This window comes from Heterodontus francisci, chromosome 12 (genome assembly GCF_036365525.1).
Source record: "Heterodontus francisci isolate sHetFra1 chromosome 12, sHetFra1.hap1, whole genome shotgun sequence".
NCBI classification, from domain to species: domain Eukaryota; kingdom Metazoa; phylum Chordata; class Chondrichthyes; order Heterodontiformes; family Heterodontidae; genus Heterodontus; species Heterodontus francisci.
This window is the reverse complement of record NC_090382.1, coordinates 35,266,917-35,292,566: the sequence shown is the minus strand read 5'-3', so window position 1 is coordinate 35,292,566 and position 25,650 is coordinate 35,266,917.

Genomic DNA, 25,650 nt, shown 5'->3' with positions numbered 1-25,650 from the left:
AAATCACCTTAACAGCCAATTCGGTGCCTGGCTCTTTAAATAATGCTAGCGCAGGGCCCATCTTGCAGCAGAATGCTTATTGTTTGCAGCGTGATATACAACTTCATTGCCTAGACCTGAGTTGCCCAAATTAGGGATCCTGGTATTGCATCAGCCGGTTAGGCATTGTGATATCAGGATAACACTGACTCAGCTGCATCCGGCGCTACACAAGGGAGTTTCATGCCCTAGCAGTGCCTTTTCCTCTCTATAGCTTGAGCATGTGAAAACACAAGTACATTGAAGTGATGGGCACAGCCATTCCTTCATCGTCACTGGATCAAAATCCTAGAACTCCCTACCCAACAGCATTGTGAGTACACCTAAACCAATGGACTGCAGCAATTCAAGAAGGTGGCTCACCACATCCTTCTCAAGGGCAAATAGGGAATGACAATAAATGCTGGCCTTGCCATTGACGCCCACATCACATGAACAAATATTTTAAAAAGGCCCATGGTCACACCATCAGCAGTTTGCTCATCCTGCCAGATAGTAGGTGATTGTGTGCTGGGAGTTGAGAAGGGCCATTAGGCTGGACATCATCGTCAATGTTCTCAGTGATGCTGGATGCCATGGGACCCGTTGCAGACAGCTCCATGGATGTGGACAACTATCTGTAGGGCTCAGGAGATGCAGGTTTCCTTTAAGAGCAGGCTGGCTACAATACATGGTTTCTGAACAATACTACTGGGTTCACCTGCTGAGCACAGAGGCCGTGTTAAGAGAAAGACAGCAGCGCGGGACCCATTCAACCAGACGTTACAATCACACAGATAAGGAGGGTGCCCCAAATTTATATGCTGCCCACCTTGATCGGGCACAGGCAGATCAAGAATCGCTACCCTCATGCCTAAAAATCAGGGTAACACAACTTCCTTTCAGAATCTGGCTGATTATAATATATTCTCTGCATTGTGTTTCTGCATAATAACCTTTCCTTCCTGTCTGTTCTCTCATTTTGTTTCTCTCAAGCATAGACATAAGCCTAGAATTCCATAAAAACCATTTCATGGAGTCAACCACTAGACTTATCAAATAACAAGAACTTCCCATCAGGCTAACGGGTGGAGTTTTTAAAGTGAGCTCCAAAATTCCAAAATGTAACAATATTGTAAAATAACTTGCATTTTTCTCCTTCATCAAAGCTTTTTCAGTAGTATTTCACGTTATCAAAGAACACCGACTTAATTATGTTCATCAGAACTTTTTATTCAGACCTCCCCTCCTAACACAAATGATGGTAAAGTCCTTCAAGGCTGTCTGTCTTTGAGTTAATCCTTTCTCTACTGTTCTTGGTTATATTCTTTCAAATACACATAACTAAGACAACCATCTAACATGCACAGAAAATATTACTAAATAAACAGGCATTGCAAAGTTTTATTTGGCTTATGCACAACACACACATGCACAGACACACAGACATACACTGACAAAAGTTCATGCAGAGATAGACAAAAATCAGGCACACCCATATTTTCCAATGTACCTGTATGGACAGTTTCAGAGGCACATGCATGCTCACAAATAGTATTTTCTGTTCATCTGCTCACAGTTCTAAGAAAGCAATATACATACAGAATAACTAACTTGTCCAAGTAATAAAAACAGAAAATGCTGGAAATATTCAACAGGTCCGGCAGCATCTGTGGAGAGAAAAACGTTCCAGGTCGATGACCACGCATCACCTTTTTATTTCAGATTTCCAGCATCCACAGTATTTTGCTTTTGCAATAATATGAGTAGACTGTTCAAGTTGCTGATGGTCAGGCATTTGAGTTATTTATGGCAGTAATCTGACCAAGTTAGTGATAGTAACCTGCTTAAGTTACTGGCCTTGCAGTAAAAACAGCAAATGCACCCAAACCAAGCCATATCTATTAACATTGCATCAGAATTTGTCCAGGATTTTCCAACATTCGTTACTTTCTTCTTAGTACTGTGACGGAAACCACACCTGCCAAAATGAAACATATTAATTTTGTCATATGGAACATTATTTTTGAACTGTTACTGGACATTGAACATAACATGTTTTAAAAAGACCACAGAACAGTGGCTGAAAACATGGATGCACATTTGCATTCTTAAAGACAGTGGCATGGAGAGACAATGGGAGTACCCCCAGATTCAATTAGCCAGATGGGTTTTGTCAACAGTGATGATCAAATGACATTGAGAATCATGGAATGTGTAAGAGCCAGGGTTCCACCATCCAACTGAGAGTGTCTGGTAAGTTTGGAGGGATCCACACACCTCACAGGAGAGGCTGTTCCAAACAAGGAGCTCGTCACATGACTAACCTGCTGGAGTTAATGGAATTGTACACACAGAACAGTTTTTGGAAGAGATTGCAATTGAACGTCAAGAGAGCACTTCTCTCTCTCTCTCATGCAAAGTTCCAGGGACCCACGGAAGTAACTAAAGCCTCAAGACAGAAGGCCAGCGAAACATATTTGAAAGTGTGCACTGGGCCCCAACAAGAACTACAAGACTTAACTTCAAACAACGACTTTATATCCAACTCAAAACCAGTAACTGAATTTCCATCTACTACTTTAAACCCCTTTAATTCTTTTTCCTCCTCTGTACCTATTTGTGTGTGTTTATCACGTATACATGCTAGCATGGTCACATCATGTATTCTTTGGGGTTTTAACTGAGTTAGAGTTTTAAGGTTAATAAACTTATACCTTTCCTGTTTAAATCTGAGAAAACCTGTCTGGTTGATTTCTTTGCATTTACAGTTATAGAGCAGTGAGCAAGGACTCACTGAGGGGAAGCAAAAAACATGGTGATTTTAAAGTTAAATCCTGTTTTGGGCAAACCAGGAAAAGGCTGGGAGGGGAGCCCTAGACCCCTTCTTCACCTGGTCATAACAGTACTGACAATGATAGCCCAACCAAATGTGCAGCTGAACTTAAATCAATCAGTGACAGGAGTAACTTGCTCAAATCCATGATAGTAACAGAGTAATGCTCCATTAATACTGTTTTGTGCACTCTCAGTTCCTCGAACGTGGCTTTATGCATGGGCAAAGTCATCAGGGCTTATCTTGCAAGACTCCGTCTGTGGCATGGAACGCAGCTCAATTCTTCTGACTCACGGCACTCCCAATATTCCTGTTTTCTTGCACTCTTGCTACATCTCCCAAAACCTACAAAACCTCCCAAAAACTACAAATGTCACAAATCAAATCTAGCAATTTAAGATAGGTCTCCTCCCCTAAAATGCCACTCACCATAAGAAATGGACTGTTTCCATGGCATGGCCTTTGGTAGTTGGCTTCTTAAAGGGAATATTGGACCACAGGAATTCTATCATTTAAGTCAGTGCCCAATACTCTGGTATTATAAATGATGTTACGACCAGGTGCAAAATGTGTCTAAGGGTCTGTTACTATCTTCACCTGGCCTTATTGTAACAGGGTTTAATTTTGAAAAACACTATGTTTTGAGCTCCCCCTTTGTGAATTCTTGTTCACAGCTTTCCAATTATAAGGCAAAGAAATGAGCACAAACAGGCTTTCTTTGGTTTAAAGAAGAAAGATGAAATTTATTAAACCTTAAACTTAAACTCTAATATGGTTAACGCCTACGGATATACAATTCGCCCATGCTAACATTCATACATGATACACATATGCAAATAGGGACAGAAAAGAGCAGAAGAAAAGATAAGTAGAACAGTTTGAGGCAATATCTTGTTACTGTTTCTCAAGCTCGCTGTAGTCCTTGATTGAAGATATGGTCTTGTGTTTCGTTGGGACCCAGTAGTCTTCTTAAAAACTTGTTCACATAGGAAACCTTTCACTCTTTAAGTTTTACATGTTTTCACAAGATTCAGTTCCATGGGAAGGAGATGGAAGCAGGCAGACAGGAGAGGCTGTAATTCTTGCTTCAGTTCCAGGAGAGATCTTTACTCCATCAGCACACGGCTTTGGCTCTGTTCAAAATCTGTTTTTCCAGTTTAAAACTCCCCTAGTTGGCCAGCAGGTGGTCACATGAATGACAGGTTTGACCAGTGCCCTAGGTGCCCTACTCTTTCCCTGGTTATCCTCTTGCCCTTAATATACTTAGAAAATGCTTTGGGATTTTCCTTTATATCGGATCACTTGCTTTGTCAGCCTCAGAACCACTTGATGTTTTAGATGAGAACTATGCTGTCAAGAGAGTCACACATAACAAGAGAAACACATTTTAAACCAATAATATATAGACTACCTACAAACACAATCCCTAATCTATTGCTAGTAACAAAGTCAAAGGTTGTCATCCTAGAATTTAGCATATGCAAGTCTGTTTTAATAGTCAACATTATCTCCTGCCAAAACAGACCATAATTTGTAGAATCCAGGATATATATGCATCGGTCCTTTCATTATTGTCTAAGTAGATAATGGCTATTAATAAAGTAAGCTTCTGGTTGACAGGAAATATTATTAAAAGCAAAAATAACTCCATGGAAAGACTTATAATTCTTTCCACATTGGCTGCTTTGGAGAAGAGCCCACCAGCTGGAACAGCCAGTACTAATGATGGTGAGTGATGTAACTCACCAAAAGCGAAAACAAGAAAGGGGGAGTGAGAGACAGAGAGAAGACAGTGATTTTTCAAAATTATATTTGAGTTTGAAATGCTAATTCCAATACTTACCATGTCTGCAGAACCTTAACTCAGTCAGATTAGCTTACAATAGTGTTTTTGCAACAACCAGAAGTCGCACTTCCCATCCCCAAGGGCCAGTGTAGGGTAAAGAAATTACAGCAGTGGAGACTTGTTAATTCCACTGAAAAAGAGATAAAGGATAAAGAGAAGTTATTTTTAGAGAACAGAATAAAACTAGTGTAAGAACCCGGTTTCACTCAGTCCAAATGAGCAGTGACACATCAAGGTTGCCATAGTCTGGTGTATCTAGGGAATGAGGAATTTTGATGTCTTGCCTTCTGAAAATCTCACTGCATGAAAACAGCTGCAAAATGTCATTCTTATCCTCACACCTCATGGAGATGGATTTGCATGTAGCCTAGACTAGTGGGATGCAAACCTCTTCTATCTGAAGGCTTCTCAGGGACTGATGTGAATATGTTGCAATGATCCAGTTCGCAGTGGCAAGAAGCCACAACATTAAACTAGTCCATGTTTCGTCAACTCTCTATGCAAGATATGACAATTTGCTACATTAAACATTTATTATATTTCTAATATAAATTTGTAAAATTTGGGACTGACTGTATCTTCTTGCCCAATAAGTCACTAGTCATGCATAGAATGGGTAACGGACCATGAAAGTACAGAAAATATATGGAATCTCCTTCAATTAACATAACTCTGAGGATAACATTTTACTAATCAAGTTAGGATGGTTATAATGACAAAATGATCCAGAGCTCTGCCATACTTATGCACGCCTGGTAATTGAGAATTCTTAATAGTTTCTTTCCTCCAGCGCTCTGATATTCAAAGCACATTTCTCTGTGTATTTGCACACCAATTTTAGCACTGCAGCAAATTGGTTTTCACTTTGCTGTGAAGCTGAAGTTGGTGTGTAAACAGAGACTAACTCAAGTAATCACAGAGAGGATTGCATTGGCGCAGCTGAGGGCTTCACACCCAAACTGTAGATCCCAGACTGCAGTGTAGTTGTGGTCTTCTGCAGTTCAGGTTGAAAAGTGTTCTGTGGAACAAGAATGTTCTGTCTGCAAAGTAGGTAAGATGGTTTTATGATTTTAAATTAAGTTTCTAATTGGAAATGCCTAGAAATAATGTATGAAATGTTTCACACTTACAAACTTTACAAATTGTCATGTGCACATACACTCTGAACATCATGACATCAGCATACGTAATAATGTTAACAGGCTTCAAACTGCTTTGAAATCCAGAGTAAGATTGGATTATCAGCTCCCCAAAACTAATGTGAACTTGGGAGGGAATCAATCTCAACTCACTTGTCATCCTCTGTTACAATCTCCCAACTCCTGACTTCAGCCTCAACTCTTGCTGCTGTACTCATGAATTCCTACTTCAGAAAAAGTGCCCCCCCCCCCGACCCCCGACTTCTCCCTCCTACTAAATTCACAACTTTGGTTCTGATACTCTCTGATTCTGTAAATCATGACACCTTTCCACAAGACTCAACTTTTAATGTTCCAAATTGCATGTTAACACTGCTTGCTTACAATAATGTAAGAGGATAATTTGCACATTATACTTGAACAGTTTTTTGCATGGAATAACATTAGAGACAAATTGGTTCATTTAAAATCTACAGCAGAGACAGGGATTCATCCCAAAAGGATACTTGTTAAGCAAGGTTGACCATGTATGATGAGAAAAAGTATAAAGTTGACAGGGCAAGAAAATAAAAATATGGTGACACTTTCTAAGTCATTGTGCAAAGATTTAACATAGAAACTTATGAAAGTCTATTTTAGAAGGGAAGATGATTCTACATGAAAGAATAATCACTCATACTGATACCAAGTGAAACTTACCCATTGAATCTGATTTACTATCTTGAGTCCTCCCAGGTTGAGCAATTGGGGGTGAAGATTGGAATCAGGTCCACAGATTGTTGACCCTCCCTCAAGTACATCAGCATAAGGACATTAAAACCTTTAAACCCCTATCAAAGCATATATCCCAAGAGCTCTGACCATTGCTAATCCAACTGAATTCTTACTTTGGGTCTGTACTCAAAAAAAAACACATTTTTACTAAATTTACAGTCAAATTATAACTTCTGTATCACAGTGGTTGCAATATTTTCAATACTTATTAATTTTGTATTTTGTTCTCATTTTTGTTTTGAATTTTAAATTCCCTTTGGCTCCTGCATCATTCCCAAGCCAAGAAGATGAAGAATGGGCCTCTGCCCATGTCACTCTTGAAACAGCTGGTAAACAGACCACAAAAATAGTGGAAGATGAATTGCCATCCAATCTTCCTCCTCTTCTTCTTTGGCCTCATTATCTCGAGAGACAATGGGTAAGCGCCTGGAGGTGGTCAGTGGTTTGTGGAGCAGCGCCTGGAGTGACTATAAAGGCCAATTCTAGAGTGACAGGCTCTTCCACAGGTGCTGCAGAAAAATTTGTTTGTCAGGGCTGTTACACAGTTGGCTCTCCCCTTGCGCTTCTGTCTTTATTCCTGCCAACTGCTAAGTCTCTTCGACTCGTCACACTTTAGCCCCGTCTTTATGGCTGCCCGCCAGCTTTGGCGAACGCTGGCAACTGACTCCCACGACTTGTGGTCAATGTCACAGGACTTCATGTCGCGTTTGCAGACGTCTTTAAAGCGGAGACATGGATGGCCGGTGGGTCTGATACCAGTGGCGAGCTCGCTGTACAATGTGTCTTTGGGGATCCTGCCATCTTCCATGCGGCTCACATGGCCAAGCCATCTCAAGCGCCGCTGACTCAGTAGTGTGTATAAGCTGGGGTGTTGGCCGCCTCAAGGACTTCTGTGTTGGAGATATAGTCCTGCCACCTGATGCCAAGTATTCTCCGGAGCAGCGAAGATGGAATGAATTGAGACGTCGCTCTTGGCTGACATACGTTGTCCAGGCGTCACTGCCATAGAGCAAGGTACTGAGGACACAGGCTTGATACACTCGTACTTCTGTGTTCCGTGTCAGTGCACCATTTTCCCACACTCTCTTGGCCAGTCTGGACATAGCAGTGGAAGCCTTTCCCATGCGCTTGTTGATTTCGGCATCTAGAGACAGGTTACTGGTGATAGTTGAGCCTAGGTAGGTGAACTCTTGAACCACTTCTAGAGCGTGGTCGACAATATTGATGGATGGAGCATTTCTGATGTCCTGTCCCATGATGTTCGTTTTCTTGAGGCTGATGGTTAGGCCAAATTCGTTGCAGGCAGCCGCAAACCTGTCGATGAGACTCTGCAGACACTCTTCAGTGTGAGATGTTAAAGCAGCATCGTCAGCAAAGAGGAGTTCCCTGATGAGGACTTTCCGTACTTTGGACTTCGCTCTTAGACGGGCAAGGTTGAACAACCTGCCCCCTGATCTTGTGTGGAGGAAAATTCCTTCTTCTGAAGACTTGAACGCATGTGAGAGCAGCAGGGAGAAGAAAATCCCAAAAAGTGTGGGTGCGAGAACACAGCCCTGTTTCACGCCACTCAGGATAGGAAAGGGGTCTGATGAGGTGCTGCTATGTTGAATTGTGCTTTCATATTGTCATGGAATGAGGTGATGATACTTAGTAGCTTTGGTGGACATCCAATCTTATCTAGTAGTCTGAAGAGACCACGTCTGCTGACGAGGTCAAAGGCTTTGGTGAGATCAATGAAAGCAATGTAGAGGGGCATCTGTTGTTCGCGGCATTTCTCCTGTATCTGACGAAGGGAGAACAGCATGTCAATGTTCGATCTCTCTGCTCGAAAGCCACACTGTGCCTCAGGGTAGACGCGCTCGGCCAGCTTCTGGAGCCTGTTTAAAGCGACTCGAGCAAAGACTTTCCCCACCATGCTGAGCAGGGAGATTCCACGGTAGTTGTTGCAGTCACCATGGTCACCTTTTTTTTTATAGAGGGTGATGATATTGGCATCGCGCATGTCCTGAGGTACTGCTCCCTCGTCCCAGCACAGGCAAAGCAGTTCATGTAGTGCTGAGAGTATAGCAGGCTTGGCACTCTTGATTATTTCAGGGGTAATGCTGTCCTTCCCAGGGGCTTTTCCGCTGGCTAGAGAATCAATGGCATCACTGAGTTCCAATTTTGTTGGCTGTACGTCCAGCTCATCCATGACTGGGAGAGGCTGGGCTGCATTGAGGGCAGTCTCAGTGACAGCATTCTCCCTGGAGTACAGTTCTAGGTAGTGCTCAACCCAGCGGTCCATTTGCTTGCGTTGGTCAGTGATTATCTCCCCTGATTTAGATTTGAGGGGGGCGATTTTCTTGATGGTTGGCCCAAAAGCTCTCTTAATGCCATCATACATTCCTCTGATGTTTCCGGTGTCGGAGGCCAGCTGAATATGACTGCATAGGTGTTGCCAGTAGTCATTTGCGCAGCACCTGGCTGTTCTTTATGCAGTGCTTCTGGCTGCTTTAAGTGCTACGGACGTTAACTCGCTGTGGGCTTTCTTGTAGTTCAACAGTGCAATGCGCTTAGCGGCTATGACAGGTTCCAGCTCTTCAATATGAGATTGAAACCAGTCTGCATTCCTCTTCGCACATTTGCCGTAGGTGGTCAAAGCTGACTCATAGATGGCGTCTCTGATGTGGGCCCACTTGGTCTCAGCATCCCCTGTGGGAGTGTTTTGAAGGGCTGTTACAAGTGAATTTAGAAACTCCTCTCCACCTTGGTAAATTCCCCTGTTCAGTATCTTCCCAAAACAATTCTGTTGCGATTGTATGGAAAATTTTGTACACAAACCTAAATCCTTCAGTTTTATGCGCAGCAATGTGTTATATCCTCATTCTACCTTGCAATAAGTACATTTGAATCATCCATCACTGATAGGATTTAAGTGTCAAATAGAAGCTATTTGATAAAAGCCCTTCATTACATTTAACAGTTGATGTGGTATATTTACATACACAAGGGTACACCTGGAATACATATTGGAATGAAGACACAATAATTTTAATCTGTGGCATTAATGATAGGAGCTGATTGAACTACTATTGTAAGTATACATATAATGGGGTAAAAGAAAATGTAGAAGCAATATGAGTGGAAGTTAGTAAAGATGCAAGAAACAAAGTAATAATTATCAATCGCTATTAACCACCAGACAGAGAGCTGTTTAGGCAATTAAATAAGATAAGTAAGAAATCATAATCAATAATCATAGCAGTTTCAACAACCCAGAATAAAGGGGTGAGACAACAATTCATTTAATAGAGGTAAGCAGTTACTGCTAATACATAGAAGTCAACAGAATATGAATTTTAGCAGAACTAACTGATAAACTGGGACCAGGTGGAAATTGCATACTTTAATTTCACTTTGTAATTATGTCTAAAGTCAAAAATAATGAAACGGTTCTACCAGACATTAGAAAAATAAACAGAGCAATGAGGAACACTGTAGGGAGGATTTGGTGGGAAAAGGATGTAGAAAAAAAATGTTTTAAAGACCACTTATGGGACGTGAGGAAAAAATGATATCTCTATGAGAAAAGTGAGAAATAAAACAAGACCAATCCCACTGGGATTGAATAGGGAGCTCAAAAATAACACGGAGTGGGGTGAGGGGGGCAGTCTTCTCTGTGTTACGTGTAACAAAAGTGCATACATTTTCTTTGTAAATGAAGTTCACGTTTTTGTTACACATTGTGCACACAGCAAATCTTCCCCTCAAAGCAGAAATGCTTTAAGATATAAGAAAACAAAACGTGGTGAGGACTGGTAGTCAGAAAAGGATAGTTCAATTAAGTACTGGAAATAGGAAAGTAATAGAAAGGCAGACAGAATCCTGAGAGACTTGAATTTATTTTTTTGCAACCTGTGAGGTTTGCAGAATGTAGATAGGCCCTTTTAAGAAAGTTATTGATTTGAAATGGTAGCAGTATTAACTGTACATTAGTTTTCACAAGTGGTGTTTGTAGACAAATGACATCCAGTGACTTTCCTCAGAAATATAACATCCACAGACAGTAAAGCATGTGTTAAATGTAACTTGGCCAGATGGCATACACCCTGTTAAGAAAATTCAAAAGGATTTTCTGAAACTCTGGTTAATATTCTTAAAAGTTCTAGAAATGTCATCAGTAGATGAGCTTTACCTGATGGTTAAAGGCTAGCACATGCTATACTGACATTCAGAAAAGGAGTGAGACATGAAGCTTGCAATCACTGATTAGTTAGCTTAACATCCACAGTACAGAAAATAATCTGGGTTTTTTAATAGGTTGCAATCATTGTTCATTTAAAGAACACAGAGACCACAAGCCATAGACAGGATGGATAGAAAAGCAGCAAGTGGTGCCTCAGATGTCTACAGAAATTCCTTGAGGAGATAAGTAATTTATGGATGCAGGTAGTCTGAAGGTTATATTATACTTGTTTTTCAGAAAGCTTTGGATGAAGTCCATGTGTAAGCTTTTTAAAGATTAAGGCTCATGGGATGCATTAAGTTGAAGGGAAACTTACTTTGCAATAGAAAACACTGCAAATCCTGCAAAGCAGCAGGAAGCAATTGAGGAGGAGGAGGAGGAGGGAATCAGCTTGTGAAGGAAGAGGAGTAAGAGGGCCCAGGCCTCCACCTTCCTGAAGGCTCAGCAAATAGGCTGAGGAGGAGGAAACAGCACAGCAGGGCCTTATTCTTCTGTCCTCCTCCACAGCTCGCCACCTTTGACAACTCCAAGCCCCACCGACTTAACATCTGCATCACTCATCGTACCTGTTCCAGGCACTAGTTCAGAGACTGACACTTTAGGAAACTAGTTAGTGGGAACCAGGAAAACTCACTGAGTGAAACACCATGTATGGGAGAGCTGTAAGAGTGGCAAGTGGGGGAGAATGTGGCCACTTCTCCACAGCAGCTGAGTGTAAGGCAACCAAGGACTTGAGAGTAAAAGCAAAATACTGCGGATGCTGGAAATCTGAAATAAAAACAAGAAATGCTGAAACCACTCAGCCGGTCTGGCAGCATCTGTGGAAAGAGAAGCAGTTCCGAAGAAGGGTCACTGACCCGAAACGTTAACTCTGCTTCTCTTTCCACAGATGTTGCCAGACCTGCTGAGTGGTTCAAGGACTTGAGAGATCTGGGATCCAGACCTCATGGGTACATGTCTCAAAAGATGCAACATGAGAGGTGTGTGAGCACTTTGGGGATGATCTCCCATGATTTGTGGCTACTCACAGTTGTGACTGCAGAGTCTACAGCTCTGATTTGTGGCAACATCTTAGACATGTTGTCTGTTGTGCAGGATCCATTACAGCAAGTGGCAGCTGCATTCAGTTCTGCAGAAGATCCCCAAGATGCATTTAGGGACCAATCAGCACCTCCAGTTGCAGTAGCATTAGGGGACATAATGGAAGGCATCTTTAATTGTGCCTTCCAATCGTTGGATAATTCAGTGACTCAGGGCTTCCAGGATTTAGTGGCTGCCATCATACCAGGTATCCAGCTGATGACATATCCAGAGCAAAGTGCAATGGCGGCAGTTACACCCCAAGTCCCTGATGATGCCATCTCTCAAGACAAGCAGCACATGCCAGGGCTCTAGCCTTCCCTCTGAGAGCATCATGCCAGTGAAATCTGGCAGACTGCCCAGGAGCTCCCTCCAGAAATGCAGCCAGTAGTGGCTCCATTCCATGAGCTAGGTGTTGTGAGTCAAGTGCCACCTCCGCCCAGCAAGAGCCCATCACTTCCCTCCTCCCTGGCCCTCAGGGCACTGTTAGACACAGCATTAGAACAGGTGAGAGAAAAGCATTTCTAAGCACCAGAGAGAAACATGGTGTTCGGAAGCAGTAGATTGACTGTTTGGTTGCATGTCAATTTCAAAGTGCACTTGCTTTGCTTGTAGTTATTCCTGAAGGCTGCTTTGTTCATTGGCAAGACTGTATGATGCTTGACTGTCCACTTATCCCGCTGAGTTATTGATGGAGGCCTGTTTGTCTTTGACCATTTCTGTGTTAAGGTTCAATTCTCTCTGTGGAAACTAGTTTGTATTTTTCCATTAATGCAATGTTGAACGTGCACTTATTTTTGTGTTTTGCTATTCAAGGAGATTTGTTTGTTTTTTGCATTTTTTTGTATTAATGCTGAATGTGCACTTAATCTCTGGTTAGTTAATCGAGGAAATCATAAAAAAAGGTGCAAAAAAAAGTTGCAGTCGTTCAGTGCAGATATTTACTCAAGTGATGAAACTTGTAGCATAGTCACATTGAGGCAAAGAGGGTTGATGCTTTTGTCATGTCCTCAGGTGAATGTTGGTTTCAGATAATCTTTATTGGCAAGAGTGTGGGGAGAATGTGGGCAAGCTGTGATCTGCAAGTGGAGGCAATCAGATCTCTGTAATGACAGTTCTGGCAGTTTCAAACCACATGTTTGAGCGGACATCATCCATGGGCTTTTTGAGCTTGTAGCTCAGAATCTTCTGGTGCAACGGTATCCTCACCAGGTATGTCCAGACTGAACCCTTCCTGTAAGGACACAATTATTCTTGCCGCCCTCCCGGATGCACATTGTAAGACACACATTGACTTGTCCAGCATATGACTCAGCTTTTCAGAAACCCTATGGTCCTGTTCCACATGCTCCTGCTCATTGCAAGGGCTTGATTATAAAATGTTTCTGTTTCATTGCAGGTCACACGGAATGGTATCATCAGCTATGGCAATAGGGGTAAACCTTGCCCCCAGGATCCATCCATTGATTTAACTATCCTCTCCAAATAGCTGTGTGGTGGCTGAATGTCATAGGGTGATTACATCATGGCAGCTTCCTGCATGCTGTGCTTTGACATGCACTATCCATTGCTGGGCCTCACAATCTGCACTTATTGATGTATGACAGTGAATTCTGTGTTGGCACTTTCAGATCCACTTTCAGGGTGCAGTCAAAAGCCCTCTGAACTCTAGGGAAGCCAGCAGGCCTATAGAGCTGAATACTTCTGTATTTCTTCTCTGAATGGGTCTCATCATAGTTGATGAAGACAGGTGTTCTGCAGAAAAGTACATCAACTATGATGAGACCCATGCAGAGAAGAAGACCTCTTCAAAAAAGGTCTTGGTATGGCCTATATTGCTTCTCACTCTCTGCCAGGGTAACAGCGAGTGTGTTACTTCCTTCTGCCATGATATCTCACTCTTGTAACTTCTTTCCCCTGCTGCTTCTCTTACTCCTCCATTATAATAGAGTACAGAGATATATCTATTGGACAGTCCTTACTTGCTGCTCAGTTCACTGGGCCATTACAGATGAGCTCCAGGCTTAAAGGGTGGGGTCAGTCAGCGCAAACTGTACTCCACCTTAAAGCACCACTGTGCAGGCAGGAAGGAAATCCATCCACTCTAACTATAACTCAACATGTATGTCCTGTAGCGACAGGAAAGGGGCGCAAACGGCAGGTGCAAGATGGCACTGGCAGCCGCAGTTCCAATCCTGCATGCAGGCAGCTCAGGATATTGTTCATTTTGTTGATGACCTAGAGATGACATCATCACCCAGTAGCACCCTGAGTGACCAAGCAGCCTTTTTGAAGGACAGCAGTGCTTGCTCCAAAATTGGAAAGAGGCCTAGACAAATGCTCATCTCCCTACCACCCATTTGGCTTGCCGCAGTAAACAGGCATCTCTTAATGCAGTCAAACTACAACAGAGAAGGAAACGCAAACTCTGAACCTCATTTCAAAAGGTGGGAAAAGAAAAATTCTGCAACTCGCCTGCTGGAACTGAGAACAATGCTCAACTCTGGTGACAACAACCGCCCCCAACGACGCTCAGTCCTGGTGGCCCATGAGCTAGACAGACTAGACATTGATATAACAGCCCTGAGTGAGGTCCGTTTCTCAGAGCAAGGCAGTCTAACAGAACACAACATTGGCTACACCCTCTATTGGTCAGGTAGACCTCAAGGTGAACAATGCTTCTTTAACGTCAGCTTCATGGTGAAGAAGACTATCGCCACTAAACGTTCAAGCCTGCCAATCAGCCATTCCGAGCGCATCATGTCCCTGCACCTCTCCCTCCAAGGCCAGCAGCATGCAATCCTCATCAGCGTTTATGCTTCACCCTGAAGGCTAACCCAGCTGACAACGATAAGTTCTACACAGATCACCATGAACCCATGCAGAATGCTCTTCCCAAGGACAGAATTGTCGTCCTTGGCGATTTCAAGCCAGAGTGGGTCATGACAGCTTGGCATGGAAGGGAGAGCTTGGAAACCATGGAGTAGGTAACTGTAATGAAAATGGATGTTTATTCTTGGAACTCTGTGCAGAAAAGCAGCTGTCCATAGCCAACACCTTCTTTCAACAAACAGATCGCTTCAAGACCACATGGATGCATCCCTGTTCTAAACACTGGCACCTGATAGATTACATTGGTGCGCCAGTGTGACCTAAAGGACGTCCTACATACTAGAGTCATGGCCAGTGCTGACTGTTATACAGACCAGCAGCTCGTTCACTTGAAGCTGAACTTCCACTTCAAGCCTATGCCAAGAACAGGCTTACAGACAACACATCAAAGAAATTTTGAGTCAGCAACCTGCAAACCTCATCTTGCAAAGATAGATGTCAAGCAACCTTACAGACTAGACTGGAACATCCTGGTCTCACTGTTGATTCCACTCCAGAAGAACTCTGGGAACACATCAAAGCTGCAATACTGGATATTTCCAACGAGGTCATCGAACCCAACACCAAGAAGAAAAGGGACTGGTTTGATGAAAATAACAAGGAAATTCAAGATCTGCTAAAAATAAAAAGGTCAGCTCATCTAGCTCACCTGGCTCAGCCGGCCAGCCAAGAGAAAAAGACAGCTTATTGTCAAACATGCAGCTCTCTTCAATGTAAACTGAGCAACATCCAAAATGACTGGTGGATTGCACTTCTGGAAAAAAGATCAACTGTACGCTGATACTGGGGACATAAGAAGTTTCTATGAAGCACTAAAATCTGTCTATGGACCAGCAAATCAAACCCAAAACCCCCTGAGGAGCGCCGATGGCAAGACCCTACACACCGACAAGGAGTCAGTCCTAGATCGCTGGTCGGAGCACTTTGAAACTCTCTTCAGCACCAAATGCACAGTGCATGATCCTGCCATCAATCGCATCCAACAACAGCCTGTCAAAGAAGAACTGGATGAGAGCCCAACTCTGGAGGAAACTGTGACTGCCATCAACGAAATGAAGAACAAAAAAGCACCCGGAACTGATGAATTCCATCCGAAGCCTTGAAGCATGGTGGCCCTGCCCTATACAGCAAGCTGCATGAGTTTTTCATGGCCTACTCGGAACAGGGCAGGATTCCACGGGATCTTTGTGATGCCGTTATCATCACCTTGTACAAAAACAAAGGAGAAAAATCAGACTGCTCCAACTACCGTGAGATCACCCTCGTTTCTATTGCTGGGAAGATCCTGGCTAGAACACTTATGAACAGGCTTGTGCCTGTCAGTGCAGAAGAAAACTTCCCAGAGAGCCTGTGTGGTTTCAGAGCAGAGGCACCACATAGTACTTGCACTCAGACAATTACTAGAAAAGTGTCATGAGCAAAACAAAGGCCTGTATGTCACTTTCATAGACCTTACCAAGGCATTCGACACTGTGAAGAGAGATGGACTTTGGAAAATCCTTGAAGAACTTGGATGCCCACCCAGGTTCCTGACCATAGTGAAGCAGTTTCATGAAAATCAGTATGACAAGTCAAGCAAAACAGCTACCTCTCCAGTCCCTTCCATTTCTCCAATGGCTTGAAACAGGGATGTGTGCTGGCCCTGACTCTATTCACCATCTTTTTCAGCATGATGCTGCAGCAGGTAACGGAAGACCTTAAAGAGTTTCTTTATGCTTCCAGACTGATGGAGGCCTTTTCAACCTCAGTCGGCTTCAGGCTCACACAAAGACACAAGAAAAACTCATCCATGAGCTTCTTTTCGCCGATGACTGTGCTCTCCCGGCCCACTGTCAGTCAGACCTGCACGTATAACAACACGTTTTTCCGAGGTGGCTCAACTCTTCGGGCTAAAAATCAGTTTAAAGAAAACTGAGGTCCTGCATCAGCCTGCACCCCAAGAGGAATATAGACCACCAAGCACTGTCATCGAGGGAACCGAGCTGAATGCCGTCAAGTAATTTACTTATTTGGGGAGTGTCATCACGTTTGATGCCACCATAGACAAGGAAGTGGACAATAGGCTCTCAAAAGCAAGCAGAACATTCAGCAGACTGTACAACTGAGTGTGCAGCAACCACAGCCTCCGAGCACAGACCAAACAGAAAGTGTACAAAGCCGTAGTCCTCACCACCCTTCTGTATGGCACCAAGTCATGGGTCCTATACCGCCGTCATGTACGCCTTCGAGAGCGCTTCCATCAGCGCTGCCTCCGCAGCATCCTCAAGATCCGCTAGCAGGACCACATCACAAACATTGAATCCTGGAAACAGCCAACATCACCAGCATCAAGGCCATCCTCCTGCAAAGCCAACTGCGTTGGGCTGGTCACATTGCCCGGTTGGACGACAATCGCCTGCCCAAGATCATGTTGTATGGAGAGCTAACCCCCACTGGTAAAGGGAACAGGAATGTTTCAAGGACTCCCTGAAGAAGTCCCTCTCTGTGTGCCACATCGATCATCGCCAGTGGGAAGCGCAGGCCATAGATCGGGATACCTGGAGATGTTACATCAGGAGGGCGACAGACACCTTTGAGACTGAATGAAGAACCAGCATGAAAGAGAAAATAAGGAGAAGGATAGATCCAATTGCCCCCAGCAGCGACTACACCTTCACTTGCACCCGCTGTGGGAGAATCTGCCGGTCACGGATACGCCTGACTAGCCACCAGCGGGCCTGCAACTGATGACTACAACCTTCCCAAAATCTTCATCTGCGAAGAAATGCCAAGAAAAAATCTGCTGCTGTCATTCTGAACACGCGGTGGTTGGGGTCCTAAAAAAAATCTTAAGATGCAGTAAGAGGTGAGACTGACAGCACTGTAGTAATGTATGATACAGTTCCGTAATAAAAAGTCAAAGAAACGGCGCAAGGAAACTCGAAAATAAACTGCGGATTTCCAACCAGAAGTTTGAGAACTCTTCAGCGTTTGAACTTCTCAGTTACGCCAAATCAGGTGGTTGAGACTCTTGCATCCGGGCGTACACCTACACCAGCGCATTGATAGAAACTTGGCTCATTGCGCCACTGGTTGGGGCGGGTCAATGGAAATAAACAGGAAATGGTTTTAACAGGCAGTTGGTGGAAGCGGCAGGAAAGAGCGAGGGAACTGGAGGGAGGCGATTTCTAAGTAGGAAAGCGGTGGAAAGCATTTCCGCGCTAAAAAATCGGCACGACGCTGTTCATACACTGAATGTACACCAAAAGACTATTGTGTACTTGAAATATTGAATAGAATGAAAGGAATTTTTTGGAACCCATAATCTCTGTGATTCTCACAATATTCAGTAAACAATCACATATATTGATTAGTCAAATATTACCAGAGTTAACCAATAAATTGGTTGGGTCAAGTATTTAGAAATAATTTTGCTTTACACATCTGGCGGACATTTACTGGTTCCACTGAGAGAATAGTTTGGGGAAGCCTGTTCTTAGAATATTTAGTTTTGATTTCCTTTTCATGTTTTACAGAACCTAAATGTTGTGCTGTTACTTCCTCAAAAAATTCAATTAAGTTAGTAAGACACGACTTACCCATAACAAATCCATGCTGACTATCCCTGATTAATCTGTGCCTTTCTAAGTGGCAGTTTATCCTCTCAGAACTGATTCTAATAATTTGCCCACCACCGAGGTCAGACTGACAGGCCTATAATTATTTGGCCTATCCCTCACATCCTTTTTAAACAATGGTACAACAATGATATTGTTGCTTATAAAATATTAGAAATATGATCTGGATATAATAACATGTTGAAACTAAAGCTCCAGAACGGAACTCATAATATATATGCATAATTACAGTGAGATACAGACCCCATAGACGCACACGTGCAGTGACATTTACATAGTACATATAATTATCACATATTTGCAAAATACACATAGCAAGTGCGTATGAAGTATGATATGAACAACACTCGGCATCAAAGTGCTAATGTTGTCCAGGAAACGGTTGATTTTCTCATTACATTCTAAGTATTAATTAAAGAAAACTAATTATATCAATTGAAAAAAGCTGATGCAAACATAAAATCTAAGTAGCTGCAACTTTTGAAACTGTTGTGTATGATGAGCAATTTAGGGCGCAGTTATAGTGTCACTTTCAATGCAAAGTGCTTTTGACTGTGACAGTTACTGTATAACTCTAAAGTCAGATTGGAAATCTGATTGCAGGTGCACAAAACACAAAATGCTTCGATTTGGCCCTGGCTGCGCTAGTCTGGTAAGTAGGAACATGTCAGACCTCTTGGAGAATGATATACTTAGCTTACAATAGTTAATGTTAATAGAAATGGGGTGTTCCCTCACACTCTTCCCCTAACATTTAAAATTAGCCTTTTGGAGGGAGCAGACCTCTGTGCGTGAATCCAAGCAGTACGTGTTGAGCCTTTTGTCACAATGTGAAATACGGCTGATCGTATAAATCAAGTCTTTCCACGGAGTATCACACTTTACTGATACCTATCTGAGAGCACTAACTGCAGCATTAGTCTTTCCTTAAGTGTCTTTAATACTTTAATCTGTGCGCTGTACATTACCATTGAAAAGTTCATAGTGTTGGAAAAAACTTTTTTTTTCGCGGTTTCAGCACCCGTTCGAATCCCTTCTCTTTACGGCTCGACAGCCAAGCCTGTCCTGGGAGTTTGAGACATTTTTAAACATGCAAATTAGGACTCTGCTCTTCTGATGACTGAGTGGCTGAGCTGGACAAACCAGCAAGGTTCCAGGTTGGAGACCCGGTCGGTGCTGCCTCAGCTGATCTCAGCCAGGGCTAGGAGTATGAGTGCCACAGTTGACCTCGCTACCCCTATGTTCGGGAGAAGAAAACTGACCAGGGTTCCATCTCCCACTTGATATCCAACGACACCTGCTAATTTTCTGGATCATTACTCTGGGTTATCAGTGGAGCAACTGTACCCAAGAAGCGCACAAACTGTAAACGCTAGCCATTGCTACTCTAGTACTGACTGCACTGTAACTTTCCACAAAAATTCACAATGGTACTAATGATTCGTTTTTGAACAGTGAGTGGTAAGAAATCACTTGCCTTTTTGCATGTAAGCTCTTGTTGCATGTGACGACAAAACATTATATATTTAGGCACGTTTAATATAATCGCGGAACGTGCCACAGCGAATTTATATTATTGAGCTATTCGGAATGATTGCCGCTAAAAAATGTAAGCTATAATAACATGTATTAAAGACTTCCCCTAAGAACTCGCTGGTAGCCGGTCCATACAAACCAAGCAAGGTCCCAAGTTTAATACCTGATCTACATTATTAGCTGATCACAGCCAGAACAGAGTAAGGAGCCCTATAATTAGCGCAAATCCTGAGTTAGGAAGGAGGCAATCAGAGGTAGTTTCCGCATTTGACTTCTATGCAGTGGTCCCTGATGGAAGTGCAGGTATGTGGGCAGCAGGTACGAAAAGAATAAAGCTCAGCCCGTGCCTTCGTGCCTCGTCCGTGGTCAACCAGCCTGATCGTTTTCAGAATTCATCCAAGATTATTAGCCACTTGGGTGAGATACCAGAGGATGTGGAAGTGTACCTTAGCGAGAAATCAATGGTTTAAGGACAGGTGACATAATGGAATATATTGTTTTAGAAGTAAGAAAACACAAATATATAGTTTGTGATTGTGACTGCTATATATTCTATACAGCTTTTTGTTACTTCCTAACAAAGGTGTCAGCCTTGGCTCTGGGGTAGCACTCACCTCTTGAGTAAGAAAGTTATGGGTTCAAGTGCCACTCCAAGATTTAAGCACACAGATAAGACATTAAACTGAGGGCATGTTTACCATCTTAGGTAAAGATTTTGTGGTACTGTTTCAAAGAAGGGCAGGGGAGTTCTCCCATTGTCCTGGCCAATAATTATCCCCCAGTCAAGACCTAACTCAATTGATCTGATAATTTATTTCATTACTGTTTGTGGGATCTCGCTGTGTGCAAATTGGCTACCATGTTTCTTAAATACAATAGTATTTTATTGGTTGTAAAATGCTTTGGGCTGTCTTGAAGTCATGAAAGGTGCTATATAAGTGCAAGCTTTTCTGTTTCTTTTGTGACACATCTTTGGCTGTCACAACCACACAATTTCATCCACACAATGCTTAATGAGGTTATGAGGAGGAGTGTTCACAAAAACCAAAGCCCTGGTTATGTAGATTCCTGAATCGCATGACTTCCTTCCAATCGTGATTTATTTCAATTTATCAAATTGGCATGTGAAACTTTGCCATGAAATAATTGAAAAGCTTTGCTATTCTGAACCAGATTTCCTGGCGGAGCTGTTTTACTTTGACGCATTGATTTAAAACGACTACACACTTTCAGTAATAGCAGAGGAGTCTCTTGGAATCTGAACAAAAATGTTTAATGATGTACAGCTCTGGCTGGAGACCATACAAGGATCAGAAGATACAGGAAATAATCTTTAACTTCAGCCTGCACAGGGTTTGAATGTTATAAGTAAGTGTTGTGTGAATGGAAATTAGAAATTGGTATATTTTACGTAAACTATGTTATCAGCCTAAGAGAAATAATTGCCATTAAATGCTATGTTTTTTACAGGCAATGATTAATGGGTTTAGACCCACAGTTATCATTTAGCATCAATTATAATTGCATTTATTTATTTGCATATGTAATTCCCTTGGAATTCCAGTTGTTGAACCATACCTGGCAGGTGTCTGGACCCAACAGCAGCTGGAGCATGACTGGACTATTAAGATCCTGGTGGAATTTCCTCTAGGACTGGAGTGATCATTTGGGTGTGTTGCAGAGCACACAGGAGAAACACATCAAAGAAAGAGCTTATCACAGGAGGAACGAATTCAGGAAAAAAGAAAAACTTGCATTTATATAGCGCCTTTCACAACCACAGCCAGTGAAGTACTTTTGAAATGTAGTCACTGTTGTAATGTACGAAACGCGGCAGCAAATTTGCACACAATCAGCAATGTGATTATGAACAGATAATCTGTTCCTTTGATGTTGATTGAGTAATAAATATTGGTCAGAACACCGGGGATAACTCCCCTGCTCTCCTTTGAAAAATAGTGCCATGGGATCTTTTACATCCAACTGAGAGGGCAGACAGGGCCCCAGTTTAACATCTCATCCAAAAGACAGCACCTCCGATACTGTAGCATTTCTACAGTACTATACTTTGGGTGACAGTCTAGATTTTTGTGCTCAAGTCCTGGACTGGGACTTGAACCATAAGCTTCTGACTCAGAGATGAGAATGCTAACAAATGAACCATGACTGACACGACAAAGGATAAGGAAGTTGACTGCAATCAGTGGGGAGAGAGGAGCAGATTAAGAGCACAAAGTCTTAAGGTCTTAACCTGAAGCTGATAGCATTGTACAGATTTGTAAAGAGGTAGAGAAAAAGAGAAAGACAGATATCATGAGGGCAGAATGGAGGGAATGAAATAACTGAGAAGTCACCAAGCGAAAATACGAGACAACACGAAAGTAAAACATCACAAGGTGCTTGATTTGAGAATATCAATAAGGTCCCCTGAAATCCAATCAAAGATAAAAGATTTCTGAGTTCCTCACAAGCCAGACGACAACAATTATTAAAGGCTAGTACACAAAGAAGCAAATGAGGGACTAGAAAACGTAACCTGAGAAAGGACAAAAAGAAAGGTTTGTGCAAGCACAAAAGGATGTGCTGAAGAGTTAAAGAGAAAGGAAAATTGAATAATTATAGGCTAGAAAATGTCATTTGCAATATTAGTGGATGAATACTTGCTCCTCCATTGATATTCCATTGTCCAATATTTTAGCAGAGGCAATAAACCATTTAAATTAACTAAGTAAACACCTGTTTTGAAATAGCTGGCTAAGAAATGTTACACAATTGTGGTATGTGTTCTCCATTAATATAGCCAACAGTAATTTGTAGCCCGATAAAAGAAAAGTAGACAGTAAAACCCAAGGTACTTAAGCTGAGGGTGGGGAGCAGGTATACAATTAGGAATAAAGGAACCATAAAAGTAGAAGATTTAAACTATTTCTTATGAAAGCTCTGTAAAGTAGAGAGAACGCAGTAATCACAGTACACTTAGACTGAATATATGAAGGAGAAATGTTTATTATTTTCTTCCTTCAGCGAATAATTTGTATGGAATAAACAAGAACTTACATGTCAATTGAAAACATTTCTCAACAATTATTTGATTTGTGTATAGTTTTATACAATGTAGATATCAACGTGATACCGTGTTTCACAAATTGCTTCATGAGTCAGGAAGTTTGTTGCACAACCAGGCGTCACATTGTAGTTATCACACTTCTCTACTGAAAGCCATAAATGTTAAAACAAAGATAAAAAAGCAACTGTAAAAGAAGGTGCAATAAGCATGTGGAAAATATTCTGAAGAAAAACTCAAAATAGCATAATAGATAAAGCAAACTTCTCTTTCCTATCTGTTTCTGTCTCACTCCTCGCACGCCAGTTAAAGTAAATAGCTTGCACCAATACAAAGTGCTTTTGGTTTTTCATCGGCACAAACTGTGTAGTGTAATTCAAGTATGAAGTTGACTGGATCGAATGTGTGTGACTACTTCAAGAGGCAGTGTCCGTGCTGCCAGACTGCAGATACTTGCCTTTGCGTAATTTAATGGGCAGCAGGCAGACGCACAAAGTGCCAAAGGCTGTAGGGTGCACCGAGCTCAGTGACAAAGAACTTCTCCACACATGCTTTTGCAGCACTTTCTCCAGTGAGTTACAAATTGTTAATTCTATGAAAAGTGGGCGTGGGACTGTCCATTGTCTCTAAACATTAAAAAGATTCCATGTTAAGTTTAAACAGTTACCGTGCAGCCGTATATGGTGCGAGACTGCCTTCTGGAATTGAGCTCACATTTGCCAGCTTCTACATGTTAGAGACTCACTCTACTTACACTGCTGCATTATTATCAATTCACACCCAGAACTGTTTTGCTTAGTAGTAGTCCAATGGCATTCTCACACTTTGGCTTTGCACTGGCTACAGTAATTTTGATTTGACACTGGCTGCAATTTATGATTGCATCTGGCTGCATCCCTGTGTTACTTGTGCATCTGTTTATATGCATGTTCTGTGGATATTTATGTTAATGTATCCTGTATGTTTGTGCGTGTACATGTGTGTCGGAGGCAGGGTTAGTTCATTTTAACACTGATGCCAGCAATCAACAAAGCCAATAAAATTATGAACTTGTCAGAGAATGTCATGACCAAACTGCACAATGCTCTGATCAGACCCTACTTTGAGTACAGTGCACAGTTCTAGTCATTGAAACACAAGGGAGACATTTAAACCCTGGATTTGGTGCAAAGAACCACAAGACTAATCTTAGTGTTAGAGATCTGGATCATAAAAAACTGGAAAAACTTGAGCTTCCCAACCTTCAAATATTGTATCTGAGAGGAGGTCTGTCTTTTGGAATGATAGTAAATGGTATAGGAAAGGTAAATCTAAAATTTTATTTCATATTGCAAGAGCAGAACAAGCGGTAACAAGTTCAAACTCGTAAAAGGCAAATTCAACACTGCTAATGGGAATTGGCTCCATACAAATCTCTCACTGGCCTCTCCATTCTCTCTCTCTCTGTAATCTCCTCCAGCCCTACAACCTTGCGAGAACTCTGCATTCCTTCAGCTGCCCAGTACTTAAGTTCTGGAATTCCTACCCAAATCACTTTGCCTTTTCACCTATCTATCTATCAAGATTCTGGTTCGCCCCTACCTCTTCAACCAAGCCTTGGTCACCCATCCTAATGTCTCCTTCTTTGGTTCCGTGTCAATTTTTGTCTGATTATGCTCTGCCTTGGGATGTTAAAGGCACAATACAGATGTGAGATGTTGTTAAAGGCTAAAACTCTGTAATCATCTAAGAATCTAAGAACCAACTGAATGCTGAAATGGGGGACTTGTGACATTCTGGATGAATGAACTAAAATGGTATGAATGCTGTTTCCTCCCTGTAATTATCTGGTCAACTACAGTATTAGTTCTGGTTGTGTGTGTGTTTATATGTATTGATTATAATGCACAGCACTCAATTTGACAAATTGTCGTCCCTTTCTGTCAGTAGACCACAGTTGGAGATGTATTCATTGCATTGATTCTAAGATAATTTTCTGTTGAATTTTGAATTCAATGCAACGTGACGGCTAGAGATGTTGGAGATTCCCCAAATGATCTACCACAATGAGGTCTGTCACTTTTCATGATCTCATTTATTGTTTGTGTGAGACTGTTATGTGTATATCTTTTGTGTGAGATTGTGCTTGTGTGTATGAGAATGTGTGTGTTTGAGTGTTTGAGTTTGTGTGTGTTTTGTGCGAGATTCATGTGAGTTTTGTGTGAGATTGTGTTTGTGTGTATGTTTTGTGTGAGTTTGTGTGTGTTTGTGTGAAATTTTGTTTGTGTGTGTTTTGTGTGAGAATATGTACGTGTGTTGTGTGAGTTTGTGTGTGTTTTGTGTGAGATTAGTGTGTGTTTTGTGTGAGATTGTGCTTGTGTATGTTTTGTGTGAGAATATGTGTGTTTTGTGTGAGTTTGTGTGTATGTTTTGTGTGAGATTAGTGTATGTTTTGTGTGAGAATGTGTGTGTTGTGTGAGAATGTGTGTGTGTTGTGTGAGAATGTGTGTGTGTTGTGTGAGATTAGTGTATGTTTTGTGTGAGAATGTGTGTGTTGTGTGAGAATGTGTGTGTGTTGTGTGAGTTTGTGTGTATGTTTTGTGTGAGATGAGTGTATGTGTTGTGTGAGAATGCGTGTGTGTTG